We start from the raw sequence: 7,487 nt of genomic DNA, 5'->3' as shown, positions 1-7,487 counted from the left end.
AAAAAAAAAAAAAAAAAAGACTCAGAAGTTTGATAAATTTCAAATTGGCTTAACATTTTCATGCTTCAGAACTAGCATCAGTTGTGTCTAATTACATTTTTACTTACTGCTACTATTTTATCATTAATATTTAATGTGCAAATGTGCTAGGACATAAAATCTTTCTTTTGGTTGGTATTTATACATATATATTTATATATACACTTACTGTATGCAGCCACAGAATGAATCTGCTATGTGACACCTCAGAGACATGGATCACACGTCTCAGTCCCACACAACATTTACAGTTACACAGAGGAGCCCTCACATGCATTTTTATCCACATAAGTACACTGTTTTCCGGCCTCCTCCTCAAATTTTCCCTGCCCCCAACCCTCAAATGTATCCTCTCCATCTCGCCAGTATTCTTGCAGGTACCTAGAAAAACTGCAAGGTCAGCTCTGACCTTGGCCCTGATACAAAAGTTGGGGAATACATCACTCACATTGAATTTGGAAAGAAGCCTGCTGAGTGAGAAAACTCTAGCTTCAGCCTCTGAATCCATCATTCACAACTCACAGCGGGGCACAGGGCTGCACTTTCTGCAGGGGAACTGTGACTTCAAATTGCAAGGGACCATAGTTGTCAAGACACCGAAACGCATTTCCCCCTACTCAGCTCCATGGAGAAAACCCAGAGTCTTGTTTTAATAAAAGAAATATGATGATGAAGGAAATCTGTGACAGCTCAGGCTGCGTACTCTTCCAAGTCATTGTATATAAGGTTAATTGTCACACAGTCTCCAGCTGGTGTTTATGTGGTAGAGGTGGAGGCATCCTAAATACCAGCCTCTGTTTTTAGATTTAATCAAGGATGAAGGGAGACAGTAGTAATAATAATAATTAACAATAATAAAATCACCAATATTGAGTATTTCCTTTTTGCCAGGAACTATGCTAAGCCCTTTTTAAGCAATATGATATCATGGCAAACTCTAGAGCCAGACCACTTGTGTTTGAATGAGAGAAACACCATGCAGTAGCTAAGACACCTTAGGCAGGTGATTTAACCTGCGTCTTAGTTTCCTCACCTGAAAATGGGGATAATAATAGCACCCCATAGAATCATTATGCAAATTAAATGTATGTAAAGTGCTGGGCACATTACCATATAAATGCAGGATGCCCGGTAAAGTTTGAATTTCTGACAAACCACCTTTTAGAATAAGTGTGTACCAAATATTCCATGGGACATACACCAAAAAATGTAGTCAGTGTATATCTGCAGTTCAAATTTCACTGAGCATCCTGTATGTATGTATGTATGTATTTAGCTAAATCTGGGAACTATAATTCTACAATCACTTATCTGAAACTCTTGAGGCTAGATACGTTTCAGAGCTCATAGATTTTTCAGATTTTAGAAAAAAAAATACATTGCATATAACCACCGATCATGTAATACTTCAGCAATGGCTGGAGTGGCAGGCCTGAAGCCAGTGCATTAATATTTCCATAGGGAAACATATGCATATTCTTATAAGTAGGATAAATGAAATCTGAAGCAGCCTCACATGAGTTAAGATCCAATTTTGCCATCAAAGGAATTGAGATCAGGCCCCCATCTTGCCAACTGAGGGTTACAATATTTTCTGGGTCTGGGGTTAAGAATGAGCATTGCGAACCTAGATTACCGCTACTACCATTATTATTTTCTTTTTCTTTTTTAAATTTTTTGGGTTTTTTTAAGACGGAGTCTCACTATGTTGTCCAGGCTGAACTGCAGCCTCCCCCTTAGGGCTGAAGTGCAGATTCAACCTGCAATCTCGGCTCACTGCAACCTCCACCTCCCAGGTTCAAGTGATTCTCCTGCCTCGGCCTCCCAGGTAGCTGGGGTTACATGCGTGCGCCACCATGCCTGGCTAATTTTTGTATTTTTAGTAGACAAGGGGTTTCACCATGTTGGCCATACTGGTCTTGAACTCCTGGCCTGAAGTCATCTGTCTGTCTCGGCATCCCAAAGTGCTGGGGTGGCAGGCGTGAGCCACCGGGCCCAGTCTATTATTATTTTCTTTTATTCTCACAACTAGTGTAAGTAAAAACTGTTATTCCCATTTCACACGTGGTGAGACTGAGGCTTAGGGTGGCTATATATTTAGCCCAGGATCATGTGGCCTGTAAATAGCTAGATCATGCTTCACACCCAGTCTGTCTGCCCTTATCTGTGATCATGAGCATGCATGCCCTTTCCTTGTTTCTTTGCATTCTTCATTCAGCTCTTGTTTTGAAAGAGGGATTAAAATAAGAGGACAGAGAGAAGAGGAGAGTTAAGGAGAGGAGGCATCTCAAAAATGGTTGGCACCTGCTCAGAAATGGTCCAGAAGGCGATCAAACACTCTAGTCTTCTGAACTTTCAGCATGCACGCCCACGCACGCACAGCCTCTTGTTTAAGGCCCTGGCTTGGCCGCAATTCTCCTGTCATGCGTACTCAACAGCTGTTCTGCAGACCCCTGGGCACACTGAGGCTCATGCTACACTAAAGAGAACTGTGTCTTTGGTGAGCCTTTCACTACATAAATAGCAAAATCAATATATATTTTTTCAACATTAGAAAGCCATTCGCCAATGTGAAAATTAACAACAGGACAGCAAGGCAAAACACACTAGCTGGCAGGAGGCAACATCTTTGAATGTCAGTCTGTAAGTTTTACACTTGTATTATTATGATGTATAATACACAAAACTCACAAAATAAGTGGCCTTCCATACCAAAAAAGTGTTCTAAACTCAAGTTGAAAATTTATGAGCTCAAAAATTCCCATTTCACACATCTGCAAGAACCCTACCACAGTCAAAGCACCAGGTGACATAAACTCTAAAACCTGTCCTGATAGTTCTACCTGCTCTCTCACCCTACTCCATGACATCCTCTCGCCACTGGAGAAAACCCCAGGTCAACTACTCAAGCCTGGAGCAGGAAAGGGCCGGGGAGTTCCCAGATCGTTCCAGGGCCAAAAAGAGAGTTGCCTGGCATGGCCCCATATCACCAAGGAAAAGATGGAAAGGAGCCAGACATGGACACGAAGTCCAGTTCTGCTACTAACTCAGGATGAGACCCTGGGCAGTTATTTAGCCTCCAGAAGCCTCCATTTCCTCATCTGGAAGTGAGGATGGTGATAGCACCAACTTCAACGGGGATCTTTTGAAGGTTTTATGAGATGGTGCCTGTAAGTCACTCAACACACAGCCTGGTTAAAACAGATATATTGATCATTTAGGAATGGAACAAAAAAAGAACTCTACTAACATAATTATCTAAGCCACTACCTTTGTATAAGGCCTCAGAGTTTACAAACTCTTTCACCTAAGTGTTTCCCATCTCAACAAACACCACTGCCCAACCATCACCAAAAATCTAAGCATCACCCACAATTGTCTGCTTTTGTTCACAGCCCAAATCGAATCCTTCAATAGGCCCTCTACCTCCTAATCCTTCCCCCATTCTCCCTCTCCATCTCTTGAATTCAAGACAGTATTGCCTCTCACCTGGCATACGGAAATAAACCTACCTGAGTCACCTTCTTCTATTCTTGTTCCCTATGGCCTCTTCTCCATCAAGAAAGACTCCCTCTAATGGAGCCCTCCACCGAGACATCTTTTGAAATGCTCATAAGATGTACTCTCTTTCATAAAAGCCTCCAGAGGCTTTTGAGTGTACTTAAGGAAAGCCCAAACTCACTGGCACTTGGGCCCCCCATTGACTCCTCATCGCTTGCACCTCACCTAGCAAAAGCTCCTCCCGTTCCTCAAGTCCACGCTTCTATCCACCCTTTGCCCCATCTGTTCCCCCCACCTGGAAAGCCCTTGCACAGTCTTCACACAGCATTTCCCTCCTCATCATTCAAAGGTCACCTTCAACGTCATGTCCTCAGGCTTTTCAATCTAGCCATCCTGTCACTTGCTATCACATTGTTCTATGTGTTAAATTTTCTGTATAACGTGTTCCACTGACTGATCTCTTTCTTTCCTTCTTTCCTTCTTTCTTTTCTTTTCTTTCTTTCTCTTTCTTTCCTTCCTTCCTTCCTTCCTTCCTTTCTTTCTTTCTTTTCTTTCTTTCTTTTCTTTCTTTTCTTTCTGAGACGGGGTCTCACTAATTTGCCCAGGCTGGCCTCCAACTCCAGGGCTCAAATCTCAGCCTCCCAAGTGGCTGGAACTAAAGGCGTGCGTCACCACGCCCAGTTTCATAATTTTCTTATTGTATTAATTGCCGTATTGTCTTTCTTCCCATACCTGGTTCACTGCTCTATTTCCAAAACCTAACTCAGTACTTGATGTGCAACAAATATTTGGCGAATTTGTTCATTAACCTCTTAAGGCCAACAGGAAAGTGAAAGGGCCACATGCTTAACTTGTTTGATGACTTTCCTTTTGCAAAAAGGAAAAAAGTGTCCCTGCCCACTTAAAGAATGAGGGTGAGGGCTGGAATCTGGCTCCCTCAAATCTAGGCCCTAACACTGATTTAGGAGGGAAATCTAATAGCTGTGTGTGGGACCCCCAGGTATCCCTCCTCCTCCCGCCCCGCCGCTTTCGGTGTCCTAACCAAAAATTACAGAATACCCTGATCACTCTGTGACCCAGCCAGCGGCAGGTTTGTTTTGTTTTGTTTTGTCTTTGAGATAGACGTTCCCTCTGTCACCCAGGCTGAAGTGCAATGGTACGATCTCAGCTCACTGCAGCCTCCACCTCCTGGGCTCAAACAATTCTCATGCCTCAGCCTCCCAAGTAGCTGAGATTACAGGCATGAACCACCATGCCAGGCTAATTCCAGCTGCAGGTTTTTCCTAGCAGGCTTAGGCCCAAACTGGACCCTTGAACATTCCCAGGCACTGATAAAGGTATCGAGGTTGATGCACAAAACACTGAAAGAAACCAGTACTGGCTCTGAGCCAAATTCCTTAAACCGTCATATAGTCTCCACACCCTAATACCCTAAGCAGAACACCCCTTTTCTCTCTGTCTTGAGGATACACTGCAGCACTTTCAACATAAGCTGCACTAATAAATGTTTTGGACTGACCAGCTGCCCTGGCATTTATTGAGTGCTTCTTTCTTTGGAATCCCAACTGGCCCCATCTCGGGATGGGGTACTCCTTCATGGGAACTTCCGTGTCACTGCTTTTGGGGCAACTCCAGCCATGAGCTCGATGGGATAAGACACTGTGGCAAAACTGCGGCAACTTTAAGCAGTTCATCTTCACCTTGGGATACCCACTGATACACAGCCTGGTCACCTTAAGAGAAGTTTGACTTGCAACATGTGACACAAAAAAGGATCCCAGTCAAGCACAGTGGCTCTCGCCTGTAATCCTAGCACTTTGGGAGGCCAAGGCGGGTGGATCACTTGAGGTCAGGAGTTCGAGACCAGCGTGGCCAACATGGTGAAACTCCGTCTCTACTACAAATACAAAAATTAGCCACTGTGGTGGTGGGCACCTGTAATCCCAGCTACTAGGGAGGCTGAGGCAGGAGAATCGCTTGAGCCCAGGAAGTGGAGGATGCAGTGAGCTGAGGTCGTGCTAGCCTGGGTGACAGAGCAAGACTCCGTCTCAGTTTTAAAAAAAGAAAAAAAGGATTCCCACTGGCAATGGAAGCATGGATTTATTTACAAAGGAGCCTTGCTTGGAGGCAGGCAAGTCAGACCCACAGACCAGAAAATATGCAACTGCTTAAGCTAAAGAGGAATCTATAGCCAGTGGAGCCATAGGAAGACCAATGTTCTCTGCCTGTGGGTCTTAAGAGAGGCCATTCAGCCTTCCAAGCCCCTTTGCCTGATTCCCTTGCAACAACGCTTAGAATACCACAGCTGTTTTTTGCAAGGAAAAAGAAAACAGGAAACCTAAGATCCACTATTTCGCACCAAAACTTGAAAATAAACTTAAAATTTCTTCAAAATTGCATTTCGTACTTGGTAAACCTCAAGCAAACAGAATACTAAAAATACCACCTGTCTTCTCTTCCACTTCCCAAGGTACCATAATTATAACTTGACACAGGATGGAAAACTGTGACTTACCAGCTTCGATGCATTCTGGCTTCAGGCAGTACTCCTGTTTAGCTTGGAGACTTAAGAGACCTTGACTCACTGAAAAAACAGACCAAAATAAATGGCTGACTTGTAGCAGACCACCATCCGGTAAACCACCCAGGGAAACATATGCAACACATTTGATATCAGTTCATCCTTCTCAGTGTTGACACGGTATTCCAAAACCCAGTTGGTTCAATGTCACGAAACCAGACTCTAGTTGCTAGCTACATAACCTTGGTAAGACTCTTGGTTGCTTTGAAACTCAGTTCTCTCATATGTAAGATAAGTGAGTATAACTAGACCAGAGCTCCTAAGATTGTGGTCTCTAGAGCAGCAGCAGCTGCTGCTGCTGCACCTGGGAGCTTGTTAGAAAGTCACTCCAGATCTTGACTCAGAAAACCTGGGGGTGGGGCCCAGCCAGCTGCAGTTTAACAAGCCCCCCAGGTGATTCCGATACATGCTCAAATATGAGCACCACTGGGCGAGATACTCTCTAAAGTCGTTTCAACCTCCAATTATCAGTGGTTTAAGTCTCATACTTTCACTCTATTGGTTATAACTCCATGCCCATGTTCAAGATGGGAAAATTGAAACTTAAACTATGTCATTTGGAGGCAATCAGAGTGGAAATAGAAAGCTAGCATGTATGTCTTTTAGAGTTCTGGATCTTATCTAAACCATCCATACACATATGGACCAAAAAAGGGGTAGGGGTAAAGAATATACTGAACATATCTCAATCACCTATTAGTAGCAACAGTCATTTTCCGCCTGCCCTGAACCCCACAAACCCTCCGCCCACCAGGCCCAGCTTAGCTACCAGACATTTGCAACTCTGTGGAACAAGCTTCCAGCTATTTCCTCCTTTCCCCGCTTCCAAAAAAAAAAAAAGTCTGAAATTGAAATGGCTTTTCACCAATGGCTTAATGTCCCCATCTGGCTGGCAACATTATCTAAATAGGTTTCTGCAGAAGTACAGAAGGGTGCCCATTTGTCAACCCCAGGTAGCACCTGGGCATTAGCAGATGTGAGTTTAAGATTTCAAAAATATTTGTGGTAGCTGAGGAAATTCTGGGGAATTCATTCTTGCTGTGCTCTGTGAGCAGAAACAATGAATCATTTGGAGATGTGGCCATGGGGAGAGGGATGGTGGGAGGTGAATGGGGACCAAGGCCCTCTGTGGCAGGATCAGAAAGCTCAGCTGTACCTATATTTCTGCTAGAGATGGAAGACCTATAGATTACTAGCCAGTGTGGCAAGTTTTTGTAAATGGAGCCTTCTTTTCCTTTGTTCTTTTCTCTGCTGCCATCCTCCAAGCAGCCTCTTTGCATTGTGTTACATTATAGATTCAAGAAAACTGCCTAGGGAACATCTCAGTCCAATTTTTTTTTTTTTTTTTTTTTTTTTTTTTTTTTTT

At 43.6% G+C, this 7,487-nt stretch overlaps 1 protein-coding gene across 1 annotated transcript in view; it reads right to left on the bottom strand.

Annotated features, from left to right (window-relative positions):
* The window catches only part of LOC108518259 (phosphate regulating endopeptidase X-linked), a 156,629-nt gene that overhangs the window by 145,576 nt on the left and 3,566 nt on the right, over positions 1-7,487 (bottom strand). Inside the window, exon 2 of the mRNA XM_017856526.1 lies at positions 6,056-6,124. The gene's annotated coding sequence lies outside the window, so the exon portion shown is untranslated. The remainder of the gene's footprint in view (positions 1-6,055; positions 6,125-7,487) is intronic.

This window comes from Rhinopithecus bieti, unplaced genomic scaffold, assembly GCF_001698545.2.
Source record: "Rhinopithecus bieti isolate Rb0 unplaced genomic scaffold, ASM169854v2 scaffold_45112, whole genome shotgun sequence".
Lineage (NCBI taxonomy): Eukaryota > Metazoa > Chordata > Mammalia > Primates > Cercopithecidae > Rhinopithecus > Rhinopithecus bieti.
Note: the sequence above shows the minus strand (reverse complement) of the source record. Positions and strands in the feature narration are given on the sequence as shown.